A 16,830-nucleotide genomic window follows, 5' to 3' on the forward strand; every position below is an offset into this window, starting at 1 on the left:
CAAGCGATTGAGCACTCAAGCACGTTTTCTTAGACAGCGCTCCCCAGTTCCATCCGCCCACTAGCTGACCCAGTTGATGTTGATGTTGACTGTGACGGTAAACAGTTGACGGTGATGGCCACTAGTTGACGGTGAGGGCCACCGGGTGACGGTGACACTATCCAGCATGCCTTTTCAGCAGTTTCTTCCTTTCTACGCCGCCGCGCTTATGCACATTTATGTTCCTTCCAATAAGGCTACAGCTACAAGTGGAAAATTCTTCCAAATATTTTCTGCTTGCTTAAATGGGATGACGTTCCCTGTAGTGTCGTGATATATAGAATGGCGTTCTGTATATTTTGACGCGTTATTTTTAAGATCATATAACAATAAACACGCAAAAGCAAATGTGCGCTGTTGTACGGAGCAATGTTTCTTATATTGGTACTTATTATCCATAACATTGTTCCATATGCCTCTACCTGCGAAAATGTTTATAAGCGTGGGACATTGTTCGACATACTTGGTCATATATCAGTCGTGCCGCCTACGCATGAACATCGATTGCCATAATGTAGACAAAGGCGGACGTGCTTGCATATGGGATGGCTTCAGAGAGCGTCCCTCTCTGATATCGCACGGTTGGATGCGTGTATTCAATCTACATGACAAATGAGAACGCCGCAACGGCAACACCAGCCGAACTAGGTTGCTCTTTGTATGTCCATAATCAATCGCGATCGAGGCCGTGCTTGACAGGCAGGCGTTGTTGCTACCAGGTACCCCTGTTGTCGGAAGGCTTACGAGGCCATCAGTGAAACGAAAAATAGTGCGTAGTCTCTGACTTTGAAGGTATTTTGCTGCCTAGTGCGTCACAACAGGAACGGACACATCTCTGGCACTTTCATTTCAAAGTGGGTCGAGCCTGCACATAACAGGCTGCAAGATTTATTTCGGCATTTCCGTATGCCGTTCGTGACAGTGCCACAGGAAGTAAGGCAGAGGATAAATGTTTATGCAGTGCTTTTTTAAATATGTCACAAATAGCTACAGCTTGCAAAACTTTTGAATATATCTCGAGCAATCTTATTCCTCCTCAAACGAACGTGCCACATATTTTGAGAGCCAGTTGTCATAAGAAGGAAAAATATATCAGTGGTAATTTAGCGGTAAATTCGGGGGAAATTCGTCAGCGTTACGTCCCACCTCGTTGATGTCCCGGACCATTGATTTAAGCCGCGCTCGCCTCATTACAAGATGTTGGCCAGGAGCTCACTCCACGCACGTCCTGCCTCTTCGAGGAGCGTAGTCCAATTGAAAGGTCGAGAGGAGACACCGCCAGATGTACTACACATTATATATATATATACATATATATATATATATATATATATATATATATATATATATATATATATATATATATATATATATATATATATATATATATATATATATATATATATATATATATATATACCCGCCGAGATACCGGCCGACCCAGCAGCAGCAGCCACACCAGACTAAATAGGGCAGGAAAAGACGGCTTTGCTTTATTAGACTTAACTAGGTAAGAGCTACCGCTTGTAATCGGGCTACTCTTACAGAAAGGCGGACACTCATATGAAAAACCATGCCTAAGTAATATGTAAATCTAGCTCATATCTGCACTTCTCTTATATCTATACTGTCTGTGCCATCATCTCCAAAATGTAAGGAAGGTTTTATTTATGCAGGTTTTCTTTGTACATCAAAGCGTTTTGCACATTTTTGGGGAGTTACGCAAGCATAAGATGCCTCTTCAAAACGCAGGATTTCCACCGAGCTAATTTACATAACATCAATATCCATTTACGCGCCGTTTCATTTCCCAATTTCCTTGCGAGGGCGCTTTAGAATAATTACGATGGAGCTTATGGCCTTCATTACAGATTTGTAAGAGACGTCAGAGACATAGGCGAAGCTGTTTTCAATTTCAGATTATTTCAATTTCACCTTCCCTTCCCGTTACAAGTATAAGTTTTATATACAGCTGGAAAATATACAGATGCACGACAAGGAAAAAAAACAATTAAAAACTGGGGACTCAAGCGGCGTGTCTTGCACCTGACTCCGTAATATACTACAATATCCGCAATGTATCGTACATTCGAGCTACAAAAGAACATAACACTACCATGTCGCTAGCTAAAAGAAAAAGCCAATAAGGAACATACTTTTTGACAAACTTCAGCAATACCAACTTATAAATATCGACAAGTACACAAACAACAAACAGGAAATGCATTTACCAAGAGGCGAAAGGAGTTCTTCAAGAGGCAGCACAACTAAACAACATTTCGTAAACGGTAGGTGAAGTGGTTTACGCTCCCATTAAGATGATTGGAAATGCAGCGAAACCTAATGAACTCCATCGGAAGTCACGTCAACGCGCTTGCATGTATGCATAGGACGAAGCACTGTTCCTACACAGCGGCACCTCGAACGAAACTCGGGCCTCGGAGCACAGGTGCTCCTGGCAGCCTGACACCCTAGCCACCACCAAGCTGTTGCCAAGTTCACGAAGCGATACTTAGTGGCCGGCATGGCAAGTGAGCGACGTAGCATCGACGCCGCCGTCAACGACTCCTGTGATAAAGATACCTGTCAAGTGTTCGGCGTTCAAACGATCCAACCTTATCCGGTTGCCCAGCTTTCCGCACCCCTCATCTGTTTGCAGCTGGTGCGCTGACGAGGCGATTTTTCTACGAGGCTGAGAAACTCGGACTCAAAGACAAACGAAGTCGACCAGAAAGTTGCGCAAACTGGGACGCGATAAATAATCGCGAAAGGATAAACGTCATTCTGAGAAAATAAAACATACAATAAACGATGCTTAACGATTTAACGACTTCTCGCCGGTTGTTTGGCATGCATCGTAGGTGGGCATGCCGGAGCATATACAACCCTATTTCCTTTTTTTTCTTTCTGTTATAGTTCGAACAGATTTTACAGATAATCGTCTCTGTTAGAAAGCGTTGTTTAGCATTTGCAGGTGCATTTGTAGAAGAGGCGGCCCTCACGTGTGCGACATATTAGAATAACTGGATCACTAAATAAAAAGATTCACTCATTCAGAGTTTGATTAGTCGCCTTACAGAACATGTTCCAACGGCGAAATTGAAGCTGAGCAATATAGTGAAGTCATGTTTCCTTATCAAAAATCTTAAAAAGTCCGGCAGCATGTTAGGATCCTGCAACACGTGAAGGCGGAAACCTGCTGCGCACTTGGTTATGCGCCGACTCGCATCGTCGCGTTGCTGCTTTCGCATTTCGGCTTCTTGGGTTCCTTTTTGGACGCTCAACTACAGCTACGCATTAAGCGGAGTCAGACTTGCACCGACGACGTTTCTCTTCGACTTTACGTAGCACGCTCTCAGCAGGGGATTGAAACGTATGCTGTGGTTTGTGTCATATGGGTGATTTAAATGAATGCTTGCACTGTTCGCGTCACTTTGCTGAGCGCTTGTAGCCTTAGCATTACGGGGGTGTGAGCCATTGCATTTTTGCTTGCCTACGGGGGTACGAGCTTATGGGGTGGGAGCCATTGAGAAGGTTGCGTGTGTATTTTTTTTTCTTGTACAAATCGACTAGACGCCGCGTTTCTATACGTTGTGTGCGTGATTCCAGTGAATATATGTACGGTACGCTTTACATTGTTAAGTTCTTGTAGCGTCTGCATTACGAAAGGGATGAACCAGTGTATTTTTTGCTTGCTTAGGGACTGGGTATAAGCCATTGCTAATGATGATAGTGTTTGTACCATTGGACAGGAGGATACATCTTATTTTTTTTCGGGGCCATCGGGAGTAAAAGCCACTTAATGCTTCCACCTTAAAGTTATCACAACGTACCACATATCTAGATTTAAATTGTGTTATAAGATACACAAGCGTTGTCGCGCACAGTTTGCAAAAAGCGTGCGTCACCCAGCATGGGACGATGTTAACTGTAACGTCATCGCGTTCTCTTGCACATTTTGAGGACGGATATCTCGAAATTGGGGATGGTATTAGCGCTAAAGGGAATAAACAAACTTGATTAGCAAGTATTTTATATTAGCGACCTGGACATTCTGATTTGTGACACAAACGACGTCCGCCTCTTTAGTTAAATCATCTGAAGACACCAAATCGCGCTAGATGATCCATGCCATTCTTAAAGCAATGTGCCAGAAAAAAAAAGAAACAGGTGGTATAAAATTTGCTTTGGTGGCAGGCAAGCTAAACAGTCATTGAGCACGGGCATAGCTTGACAACGAAAGGAATGGATTGATTGGCTTGAGCTCGTGACGATCTTTCGCCAATGTCGAATCAGTCACACGTCATGGCCGTAGCAAATATGACAGCTTACAAATTCAGTAACGATGTGAAAACTTTCTCGAATTGACAACTAAAAATAACCGATGAGATGATTGCTCCGGTTTATTTTGTGTTTGAGTATTAATCACCTTAAACGCGTCTCGCGGAAGGGGTTGCGTGACCACATAAAAAGTCTAGGCATGCAGAAAAACTCCCCCGTTCATCTTTTGCTCGTTCTCGCGTACATTACTCTCTTGTTTCGGCCCTCTTTCGTGATTAAAAGAATCAGCGGAACACTAATAAATTGCTGACATCTTCCGGTTTGCTGCGGCATTTGATTCGCTTTCAAAATTTTGTTCCTGTTACCTTGCAGTGAGCCTAAAAAAGACGCAGACTCCATGTAGCTGGCAGATAACGCTTCCGAATGTGCTAAAGGCATCTGAATCTGTGCATTTTCCTCAAAACTTCCCACGCACCCGGTTGTTGTTTTGACAACCGCATTCGCAGTTAGCCTGCAGATTTATTGGCAGAGAAATTTCCGGCATTTGGGGGTTTGCCTCACGCTCATGTCGGTCAAATACCCTTATAAGCTACGCACCACAGGAACAGCACATGAAGGCACTGAAGTGAACCGACCTCATTTCCAAGTAGAAGGCGGATTCTGGAAACGGAAACGTGGAGTCTGACATTTGTTGCACTTCGCCGCTTGGGCGCAACTACCTTCATCTTCCTATGATTTCATTACTGCATATAACAGCCACTCATTACGAGGGCACTCCTACATTCCTCAACTGCGTCCACTAGTACTGTTCTCAGGAATCTTTTTTTATTTGCAAGATGAAACAGCGAACTCAAGAAATTGTTTTATTATCTGTAATCTTAAATAGCTCCGTTTACTAACGCTTCTTCAATGTTACTCTGTGTTCCTTTTGTTTATTCTATTTTGATAGTAAACGATGTGGGCCCTCGAAGCGGATCATTTTAGCCGTGATAATGGCAATAGATACGCGATGATGTGTCACATGGGTCTAAAGTTCTCTTAAAACCCAAGCACACAGCACACGCTCTTTATATATGAAACACGCAGACCAGAAGGAAAAATTCACGAAATAATCTAAAGAAAGAACGTTCCTCCACTTTTATTCGTATTGTCAAATAGACTAAGGTTCCATTTGCTACGCTCCGGAAAGAAAGGAACTGTAGATCCATAATGATTACCCCTATGAGGTAGTGATTGTCGTATTGGTTGTGATCCACCGGTAACGCTTCATCGCGACGCAAACAACCCGCCCCAAAGCGTTTCAAACGCCGGCGTAAACCACCAGGTATCACGCCAAGAGCTCATTACCTGAGCTGGGAGCCCAATACAACGCTGCCAATGACGAGATGGACCACACACGAGTTCCCCATATAATAATGATTCCACGTACGTTTGCATACATTACGAATGCGACCAACCATTACGGAAGTACGCTTAGCCGCTGACCGCAATGAGGTTGCGACGAGATGAGCCGACCGTTCTCTGGGATATCTTTAGGCCTATACGCTGCCTTCTTGTGAGCCGCTTCAAATGGGCGTCGCAAACGCACGTTAATAAACAACGAAGGAAGGTTCAGGGCCCTTCACTGACGCAGTGCGCTTTCGCATCTTAAAACGTGAGTGCCCAGAAATAGAAACGACGTTGTTGCGCTTCGGCACCGTCCAAGAGATTGTGATTTTAAGTTCTGAATGAAGTCAAACCGGCACCTATAGAGAAAAAGAGTAAAGCGTCTTCAAGTGCAATGTAATCCTAAATACAGTGACAAAAGGAAAGCCAAATCCTGGTTATGAGACGAACCTTTCCCTTTTTTTAGTTTCGCCAGTCACTCGTACAGAGCTTTATTGCCAAGATTGTGGTGCTTTAGCCACGCTCGAACACATGCTCTGGTCTTGCGAAAGAACTGAAGACTCGGCGATCAAGGATGCGTCCAGGTGGGAGGCTGCACTTGGCAGCCCGGACCTGGATGAACAATTCTGGGCTGTCCAGCAGGCTCACGACGTGTCCGTGAGGCTTGGCCTTCCGGTCCCGACGTGGGAGCGGCCCGCTTAGTGGTTAATTATCATTACTTGCAGGAACAAATAAAGTTTTCCTTCCTTCCGTCGTATTGCGTTGCAGCGCTTCCAATAGCAAATAGGCTGAGAACATTGACAGTAAAATATTAAAGTTGGTTTAGAGCCTTACTGTTCATTCTGTGAAGTGCTCATATACTTCCCAGTAGTCTTCAGGTTGGTTTAGAGTATTATTGTGTATTCTATGAAGTGCTCGTATACTTCCGAGCAGTTGTTATGCAATAACATTTGCTGCTCTGCGTAAAGACATGGAGACATGGCTTAGTATATCAATTAACACCTAGTGGCCGCCTTGAGTTTTGTTGTTACTGTCACTTCCTTTGTCGTTGCGCTCTTTAAAGATCTTACAAGCAAGCTTTGGGCTCACAGCACTCAATAATTCAGCCTCACAAAAAACGCGCTCTTTCATTGTGAGGTCGAACGAGCTCGACGCTAATCTAAACCTGCGGTCGGAGCTTTGTGGACATTCGCCTCACTATCTTCATTTCCAAGTAGTTTTCGCAAGCGGGTCGCAACTATGCGTATAAGAAAATACACCACGAAAAAAATACATGGCCATATGTGATAAACGGGAATGATGCCTCAGGTTATCGCATTCGCGAAAAAGCATGTATTCCGCGCGCTGTTATACCTTCGTCGGATATCAAGTTCAATAACATGCAGTGCCGCTGTGTGTTGGCTGTCCATCGTAGCAAATTAAAAGTGCACGATGTCGGCGATGCGAAAAAGTGAACAAAGTGTAACACCGCTTACCGCAGAGTCGACTTCTTTTTCAATGTGCAGTTGAGGTCTTAAACAGCTTCGGCGCAGCCTAATTTCTACAGCAATCACTTCACTCTGGGCACTGCAGAGGGCGCTTATTCACCACCGCAAGCACACTACCGCTGAGTAGACACGGCTGTGCGACGGCGAAGGCCGAAGTTTGACGATACTTTGGGTGGAGGTATATAGGGCCCCTTGGAAATCTGTTTCTTCGCGCTGAAACCTGGAAAGATAAAGAAGAATAACCTCGTTTTGCAAATAATAAATTACGGTATTAATGTTTTCACACGATTAGAGACATCAAGCCACAAAGCAACAGAAACCGCATAGCCCATCGCATTAAACTAGGAATACAATGACTTGTGATAGCAAACTCAGGCGACCCTTCATACACGGCGCCGCTGACTTACGGATTGTTGCTCATATACGTCGAAGTAGCATGCTAGGGAAAGTGCCAAGCAAATCGATCGAGCGTGCTGTAAAAGATACCACCTTAAGCAATCGCCGCTTCAAGTTCCCGCTGACAAGTTTGCGCCAGCAGTAAACAGATTCCGCGTAACCATAGTGAACCCTCTAAATCTGCTGTGGCACGGCATTAAGGCGCCATCTGGCTTGCACTGGTCGAATGGTGGCCTCTTTTTTTTTTCAACTTTGGTGTACACATTGGCCTATCCTTTTTTTTTGTTTTCGGGCGTATGACAAGAAACAGTGCACACGCTAAGTTTACCTATAACAAGTAGATGTTTTCCCCATTATAGGAGTATCAGAGGCACATATGACATACAACTGAGGCTTCAGACAACAGGCTGCGCACACCAGTGCGAACATTATAATATAACTGTCGCACCTTAAATTACACATTTTGGTATGAGGACTACGCACAAGTGATAAAAAAAGTCCAGAATACGCAGGACGCAACTCCTTATGGTATTGTGAAACAACCATAGTCAAGCCGATTTTATGGCTTTTTGTCTGTGCCCCTGTTGTCTGTACGTTGTATAGATAAAAAATCAAGTTCAAACTTCAAGTATAACCACGTTATGTCTATCGGCCCTTTAACTTAACCTAAAACTTCACGACATGAGTCCACTGTCCATACTGGTAAACATACGCCCTACGGCGACACTAGCTACAGCCAATAATTTACCTTTTGTTGCACTCGGTGAGTTCATAAAGTGTTCGAGTGTGCGTAGTGAGGAACGGGCCTGAAGTTTACTATTAGAAAAACACAGACGTAATAAACACACAGAACGTAGAAAAAGAACACACACTACACGCGCCCCTTTTGTTCTTTTTATACGTCCTGCCCGAGTTTATAGCGCTCTAAGTTTTTTCTAATAATGCACTACCAGCTAGCCCACCTATCCATCCTGTGGAAGTTGATTATTTTCGAATTCCTTTTCTTTATTTATATTTAGGCCCACAGCATTCCTGGACTAGGAACGCCGCCCACCTTGGACGATTCCACCGTCAGCTCATTTCTATAAAAAGTTCACTCCTCCTCCTTGTGCTTCGTGACTTGTGAACATTATGTGAACAAAGCAAAAGGAAGATAAGAAGGCGAACCAAGGTCAGGTGGCCCGGATGGTGGGAACTCGGGGCTAAGAGAGAAAAAAGAACAAAGAAGCAGGATTGCTTGGCGGAACCCGCGGGTGAGCTCGAGCTCGGAGGCCAAGAGACCCGCAGAACAAGTGGAACGTGCTGTGGCTGCTGTCCTATGCGACAGAAATGCAGGCGCCAGTACTTTGAGGTGGCGTGCTGGGCCCTGATAGTGTAAACATTGCAATCATCCACAGCCTGAAGAGAGTGCTTGGATATGGCGTCTCGGCAGCCTGCTGATCACGTATGCGGAAGGAGCAGCACGTAAAAACACGCCAGCAAAATGCCTCCAAAGCATGCACTCGGCGTCGCGGACACCCAGACGCCCCAAAAGAAAGCGTCTCGCGCAGGAGGAGCATCTTCGCTACTCAGCGATACGTGGTTCAGACCGCGAATGTGCGTACACCAATGTATACATACAATTTTATAATAATATTCGAATTACGTACAGCCCCATAATTTAATTAAAGGTTAACACTTCTGAAAATATGCGATGTCCTGTGAGAGGCAATGATAACGCTCAACTCTCTCGTAGATTATGAACAATGACGCGCAGCAACGCCTCGAGCAAACAAGTGTCGCTGTGTGTTCTGCGGACTACGCGGAGAAACAGCAGTGGCGCACGTAAGGTAACGTTTAACATCAACTCGCCACTCTCGTATCGGACTAAACGCTCGAGAAATTGCATGTTTTCCGCCACCATCACTGCTTATTGCCGTCAATCAAAGGAAACCGCCCACAAAGCTTCGCTTACATCGATTCCCACAGTGCATGGGATCCGCCAATTTCTTTGAACGGCGCATGCGCTGGACGTTTTGTTCGGCTTTTGGCATTAGCCTCGAGCTTCCCGGTCGCGTTCAGTGAATGTATGGAGTGTACCCATCCCTTTGTTCTTTCCCTTACTTGCGCGAGATATCTTTTTTTATTGACGCGCTTCTCTCATGCGTCCTTTCTCTCCTTACGGTACACGTGAAAACATGACAAACGTCCTCATCATAACAGGCGTCGTCGAATAGGGAGAACTTTTATTCAAACCACCTGCGAAGAGTCGAGTAGAATGTCGTTCGAATGTCCAATCGCAAAACAGATATTTTCCTATTTCTAAACAAACCAAAGCAAAAATTGCTGAGGTCGTTCGAAAAGAAAACAAAACCCAAGGCTCATTTACGAAATCTCATATGTGCAATCACAATCATAATTGAACGTACGGCCAATCGAGGGTTGATAAATTAGAAAGAAGTGAACGGCGATGGTTTTCGATACACCGTCACAACGAAAGGGGTGAAGCACAGAAACGGCATTTCATCGGTCGCACGTAGAAAGATTTGTTCGTTGAGGGAGCACATTGTAGTATTTTGCAGCATTGAACATCAACTTTAAACGGACTCAAGTCGGGTAATACTGCCCAAATAGTAAGTTTCTTTGATTAAATCTATAAAGGAAATTCGTAAGCTCTGTGTAAAGAGGAATTCGTGTTGAATGTCTCAACATTACTTAGAAGTTAGCTGCGCTATGCTTTTGCTTAGGAACTGGTCCCTCTGCTCAGCAGTCGTTGTTCCCCTGCGGTAGAATCATTAAACACAGCTACTACTTCGATCTGTCTTTCTCTCTGCAAGTTTCAATCATCGCCCTAAATTTCGAACAGAAAGGAATGTTCCACAACCTTGAATAGTCAGTTCTTAAATCGAATACGATTAGCATAGCACAGACCCCGTTGGATGAGTAGCCTAACTTGCAAGTAATCGCACATCCCCCATTTCGAGTCAACGCCTGCTGGTGAATACGGAAATCAGTTACCGTCTTACTGTGCGCACCCTACAAAGACGCGACTGGCAGGTTTCCTTCACTTTTAAGTTTGCAGTCCCAGTTCGACATTGTTGTTTTTTCAAACGTTTATTATGCAAAAAAGAAACCAGAGGCCTCTTGCCTGTGCATCAGACCTCATGGAAAGAGGGACGGGAAAATGGTTATGGTGGTTTATGAGACGAGAATAACAGACAAAGAAAAGTAGGAGGATGAACGATCAAACGAAAAGAGCGTCCCATACCCCTTCTGCGAGCTGGGGGTGGATATGGCCGAATTAGGAGATCCGTAAACGACTGCGGTCTTAAGTTAGTTGGGAGGGTGTCCACCAGAATGTGTCGTTCCCTTTGAAACTGGGAACAGACCCAAAATGTTGTGTTCAGTAGTATTCAATAATTGGCCGTTGGAACACTTGCCCAGATTTGGTAGATCATGAAGGAAAGTCTGTCGTTTGGCCGGGGAAGCGTCGGTAAGAGTCACGAGTTGCCTCAGGCGGACTTGCTGGGGGCGTGAATAAGATCTGGGAAGGGGAGTATTATTACCAAGACAAGCTAAATACTCACTTCGTTGCCTCTTAATAGCTGTCCGGCGCTCATCTTGGTCGTAAAAGTTATCTTGGTATTCAAAGCGCGAAGGGCATTGTGTACGTGAGTGAGCTAGGAGGGCACCCCTGGCCACAGGGTCACTGCATGTTCCTTCCCTTGCCGACTTTCATAGAAAACAATGGCGTTATATGGGGAACTGACGCCCTCAGCACGCGGCAACTGCTTCCGCCTAGGGAATTGTTGCACGACATGCACACTGTATGCAGTGATTCTGCACGCGATCGACGAGTGCCAGGTGGATTTAGTAATTATCGGCGTAACATTGTACATAGCCTCCTTCTCCTTGCTGTTCCTCTTTCCTGACTCCCTGACCTTCACACCCATTCGGCTTTGGCCGAGTGCTGAAGTGTGAGTATTTGATGTGCCATCAGCTACAGCTGGACAGTTGCGGTGTGGCGAGGAGACAAACTTACCCGTTCCATCTTCAATTCTAGGGCGAATTGCTTTCTGTCGCTCTTTCATCCGCTTTCGTGGTGCTTGGCGGTCGACCTATCTCCGCCGATGCGAAGGCGCCGATGAGTAAGGGCGCATTCGTTCTCTCGCGCAAGTGATTTGCAGGGCCGAGTTCGTCCCTGGAATACCAAGTAGCTCTTTCAGATACACTTGCTGTCAAAGAAATTTGCAGCGTCTCAATGTTCAGACGGCGTTCTCTATGGCGGCGCTGCGTCGTGTTTTCACACCACGTGGATTGACGCCCGTACGTATACAGTGTAAAATAATTTGCAACCTTAAAAACGAAAAGGGCTGTAAATGTGTCTATGTCACACCCTCGGGGTGTCCGTTACGCACTTTAAATATGTTTTCACATTTAAGGGCGTTTTCTCATCTCACTGTAACACCTTTACCGTTAGGGCCTTAAAAATTTATAGAGGACAATAGCGGAGCTCTGACGTGACGTGCCATAACAAAAGACGTAGTAGAAAACTATGTAATTGTTCTGACAGCCTTGGGCGCACAGAAATATCCGACACGTGATTTTCACATAGAGAGATAGGAAACTCTCCTGTCGGATATTTCTAAGCGCCCAAGGCTTTCAGAATGATTGCATAGTTTTCAACTACGCCTTTTGTTATCGCACGTCTCCTCAGAGCTCTGCTGTCGTCCTCTATAAATTTTTGTAAGGCCCTAACGGTAAGGGTGTTACAGTGCGACAAGAAAACGCCCTTAAGGGTGCAAACATTTTTACACTGCACGAATCACACCGTAAGGGTAATAATGGGGAAAGTGGGAGATAGAAATTCAAGACGACGAGCAGAACGAGAACAAGGTGAAAGCAGGAGCCAAGATTCCGCCTTGAAGAAGGCAAGTCCACTTGTCGAAACGTTGTCTCCTGCTTTCCCCTTGTTCTCGTTTTGCTCAATACCGTAAGGTTGTGAGTTATATACACATTTACACCCTTTTTCCAGTCTGTTTAACCTCCCTGCCTTTCCTTCTCTCTCTCTCTCTCTCTCTCTCTCTCTCTCTCTCTCCCTCCCTATACACCCCTTTTTACCTTGAAGGGTGCAAATTATTTTACAGTCCATGCGCGGAACACCACTGCGCATGTCTTGTCGAGACACGCTCCTTTTTGACTCGTCGGCTCACCGCAGCTTCGCTTACGCCGACCCTCACAGCGTGGCTGACCTGCATGGTTTTAAAGCAAATGGTCGCGGAAGTATTTTTTGCATCCGTGGAGGAAACGAGTGGATAATAAATCTCACGCGCAAAGCCGATAGTTATGGCATCGTCGTCACGCAGTCCTGATTCCGTTTGTCGTCAAGCCGTCTTTGTGCTGCCGTCGTGTTCGTGCCGTCATCATTTCTACTGTTGCGGTTTCAGTGTCACACCATTGTTGGCATTCCATCGTCGTCGTCCTCGTACTATCAAACTTGTCCATGACAAATTCTGCCGCCTTCATCAAACACTGTTATCGACGCCAGAAAATGCACCGGAAGTATTGCTAGTTTGTCCATTTGGTTTCTGTTGTCCGCATAAGTTATTTCCTTACCTTGACAATCATCTTCCATTGTTTCTGCAGAAATCTTTTATTGAGTAATTACAACCTTATACAACCATGCTTGGTGTTTGCCATCTGTCGGACCGATTAGATGTCGATAACTGCAACAGGCCGCTCAGCGCAACCTCAACATTTCTTCGTAGCACGCGATACAAAGGCTGCATCGGTATATCTGAGTACACGTAGAAAGAAAGTGCGGCTAACAGATACCGAGCGCCTTGTTTTGAGATGCCGAGTGCTTTATTAATACAAAGACAAAACCCCGCACACAGCAAGTACAAGGCATTCGCCATCCACTGTGGTCGTACTGCCAACATGATTGGATTGCGAACAGGCACTGCCCTTTGCGCGGCTTTGTCAAATACCGGAACGCAAGACACTTCTTCAGTTATTTTTTTCTGCTTTCAGGCGCCCATTCAGGTTCACTCCTGGCTTCGGCCATCCAGTATAACTTTTCCGCACTGAGCGTCCAAGAGAAAGCTTCATTATGCTTTCCACTGGAATTTCCTGGAACAGATAAAACAGGGGCAGTATTCACAAAGCTATCTACGTATAAAACAGCATGAACTAATACTGCTGTTATTGTATCTACAAACATGAAGAGTTAGATTTGGTAGAGATGTTTGCTTTACCTATCGGAACGTGCTTTTGTGCATGCTTACGTCCAGTTCCTGTACGTGTGCCTGCGCGTATGTATGTATGTATGTATGTATGTATGTATGTATGTATGTATGTATGTATGTATGTATGTATGTATGTATGTATGTATGTATGTATGTATGTATGTATGTATGTATGTATGTATGTATGTATGTATGTATGTATGTATGTATGTATGTATGTATGTATGTATGTATGTATGTATGTATGTATGTATGTATGTATGTATGTATGTATGTATGTATGTATGTATGTATGTATGTATGTATGTATGTATGTATGTATGTATGTATGTATGTATGTATGTATGTATGTATGTATGTATGTATGTATGTATGTATGTATGTATGTATGTATGTATGTATGTATGTATGTATGTATGTATGTATGTATGTATGTATGTATGTATGTATGTATGTATGTATGTATGTATGTATGTATGTATGTATGTATCATCAGCCTGGTCACGCCCACTGCAGGGCAAAGGCCTCTCCCATACTTCTCCGACTACCCCGGTCATGTACTAATTGTGGCCATGTTGTCCCTGCAAAGTTCTTAATCTCATCCACCCACCTAACTTTCTGCCGCCCCCTGCTACGTTTCCCTTCCCTTGGAATCCAGTCCGTAACACTTAATAAGCATCGGTTATCTTCCCTCCTCATGACATTTCCTTCCCGTGCCCCCCCCCCCATTTCTTTTTCTTGATTTCAACTAAGATGTCATTACCTCGCGTTTGTTCCCTCACCCAATCTGCTCTTTTCTTATCCCTTAACGTTACACCTATCATTCTTCTTTCAATAGCTCGTTGCGTCATCCTCAATTTGAGTTGAACCCTTTTCGTAAGCCTCCAGCTTTCTGCCCCGTAGGTGAGTGCTGGTAAGACACAGCTGTTAAAAACTTTTCTCTTGAGGGATAATGACAACCTGCTGTTCATGATCTGAGAATGCCTGCCAAACACACCCCAGCCCAATCTTATTCTTCTGATTATTTTAGTCTCATGATCCGGATCCGCTGTCCCTACCTGTCCTAAGTAGATGTATTCCCTTACCACTTCCAGTGCCTCGATACGTATCGTAAACTGCTGTTCTCTTCTGAGACTGTTAAACATTATTTTAGCTATCTGCAGATTAATTTTTAGACCTACCATTCTGCTTTGCCTCTCCAGGTCAGTGAGCATGCATTGCAATTGGCCACCTGAGTTACTAATCAGGGCAATATCACCAGCGAATCCCAAGTTACTAAGGTATTCTCTATTAACTCTTATCCCCAATTCTTCCCAATCCAGGTCTCTGAATACCTGCAGTAAACACGCTGTGAATAGCATTGGAGAGATCATATCCCCCTGCCTGACACCCTTCCTTATTGGGATTTTGTTGCTTTCTTTGTGGAGGACTACGGTGGCTGTGGAGCCGCTATAGATATCCTTCAGTATATTTAAATACGGCTCGTCTACACCCTGATTCCGTAATGTTTGCATGACTGCTGAGGTTTTGACTGAATCAAAAGCTTTCTCATAATCAATGAAAGCTATATATAAGGGTCGGTTATATTCCGCACATTTCTCTGTCACCTGAGTGGTAGTGTGAATATGGTCTATTGTGAAGTAGCCTTTAAGAAATCCCGCCTGCTCCTATGGTTGACAGCAATCTAAGGTGTTCCTGATTCTATTTGCGATTACCTTAGTAAATACTTTGTAGACAACGGACATTACTGTTGATCGGTCTATAATTTTTCAAGTATTTGGCGTCCCCTTTCTTATGAATTAGGATTATGTTAGCGTGCTTCCAAGATTTCGGTACGCTCGAAGTCATGAGGCATTGCGTATAGAGGGTGGCCAGTTTTTCTGGAACAATCTATCTACCATCCTTCAACAAGTCTGCTGTTACCTGATCCTCCCCAGCTGCCTTCCCCCTTTGCATAGCTCCCAAGGCTTCCTTTACTTCTTCCGGTGTTACTTGTGGGATTTCTAATTGCTCTAGACTATTCTCTCTTCCATTATCGTCGTGGGTGCCTCTGGTACTTTACAAATCTCTATAGAACTCCTCAGCTACTTGAACTATCTCATCCATATTAGTAATGATATTGCCGGCTTTGTCTGTTAACGCATACACCTGATTCTTGACTATTCCTAGTTTCTTCTTCACTGCATTTAGACTTCCTCCGTTCGTGAGAGCATGTTCAATTCTATCCATATTATACTTCCTTATGTCAGCTGTGTTAAGCTCGTTGATTAACTTGGAAAGTTCTGCCAGTTCTATTCTAGCTGTTGGCTAGAGGCTTTCATGCATTGGCTTTCCTTGATGAGATCTTTCGTCTCCTGCGATAGCTTATTGTCATACTGTCTAACGGAGTTACCACCAACTTCTATTGCACACTCCTTAATGATGCCCACAAGATTGTCGTTCATATAAGTACTACTAACTCATATAAGTACTTAGGCCTACATCTAACATCTAGATTAACATGGAATCATCACGTCGAATACATAATTAATCAAGCTAACCGCTTGATGGGATACTTAACGCCGTAACTTTTCTCATGCACCCTCTCCTTTAAAATTACTACTTTATAAAACCCTGTTGCGGCCAAAATTAGAATACGCTGCAGCTATATGGGACCCTTACCACGAAAACCTAATACATTCCCTTGAACTCATCCAAAACAACGCCACTCGTTTTATTCTCTGGAATTACTACCGTGGTGCGAGCGTTTCTCCACTGTAATCGAATCTGGGTCTTCAACCGCTAGCAACACGTCGAAAAATTTCCCGCCTTTCATTTTTTCATAAGCCTGTATCACCACCCTATACTTCATCCAAAATTCATGTCGCTACCATATTACTTATCTCACCGTACTGATCATCATCATAAAGTTAGAATTGGTACATGTAACACGACACACTTCTTACATTCATTTTTGCCACGTACGTCGAAAGATTGGAATGAACTTCCTTCTGACATTGTTTCCATTAATAAAA

At 44.2% G+C, this 16,830-nt stretch overlaps 1 long non-coding RNA gene across 1 annotated transcript in view; it reads right to left on the bottom strand.

Annotated features, from left to right (window-relative positions):
• The window catches only part of LOC142564359 (uncharacterized), a 198,308-nt gene extending 190,918 nt beyond the window's left edge, over positions 1–7,390 (bottom strand). Inside the window, exon 1 of the long non-coding RNA XR_012824566.1 lies at positions 7,182–7,390. This is a non-coding gene — a long non-coding RNA (uncharacterized LOC142564359). The remainder of the gene's footprint in view (positions 1–7,181) is intronic.
• Positions 7,391–16,830: the final 9,440 nt, after the last annotated feature.

The sequence above is a fragment of the Dermacentor variabilis genome, chromosome 11, assembly GCF_050947875.1.
Source record: "Dermacentor variabilis isolate Ectoservices chromosome 11, ASM5094787v1, whole genome shotgun sequence".
Lineage (NCBI taxonomy): Eukaryota > Metazoa > Arthropoda > Arachnida > Ixodida > Ixodidae > Dermacentor > Dermacentor variabilis.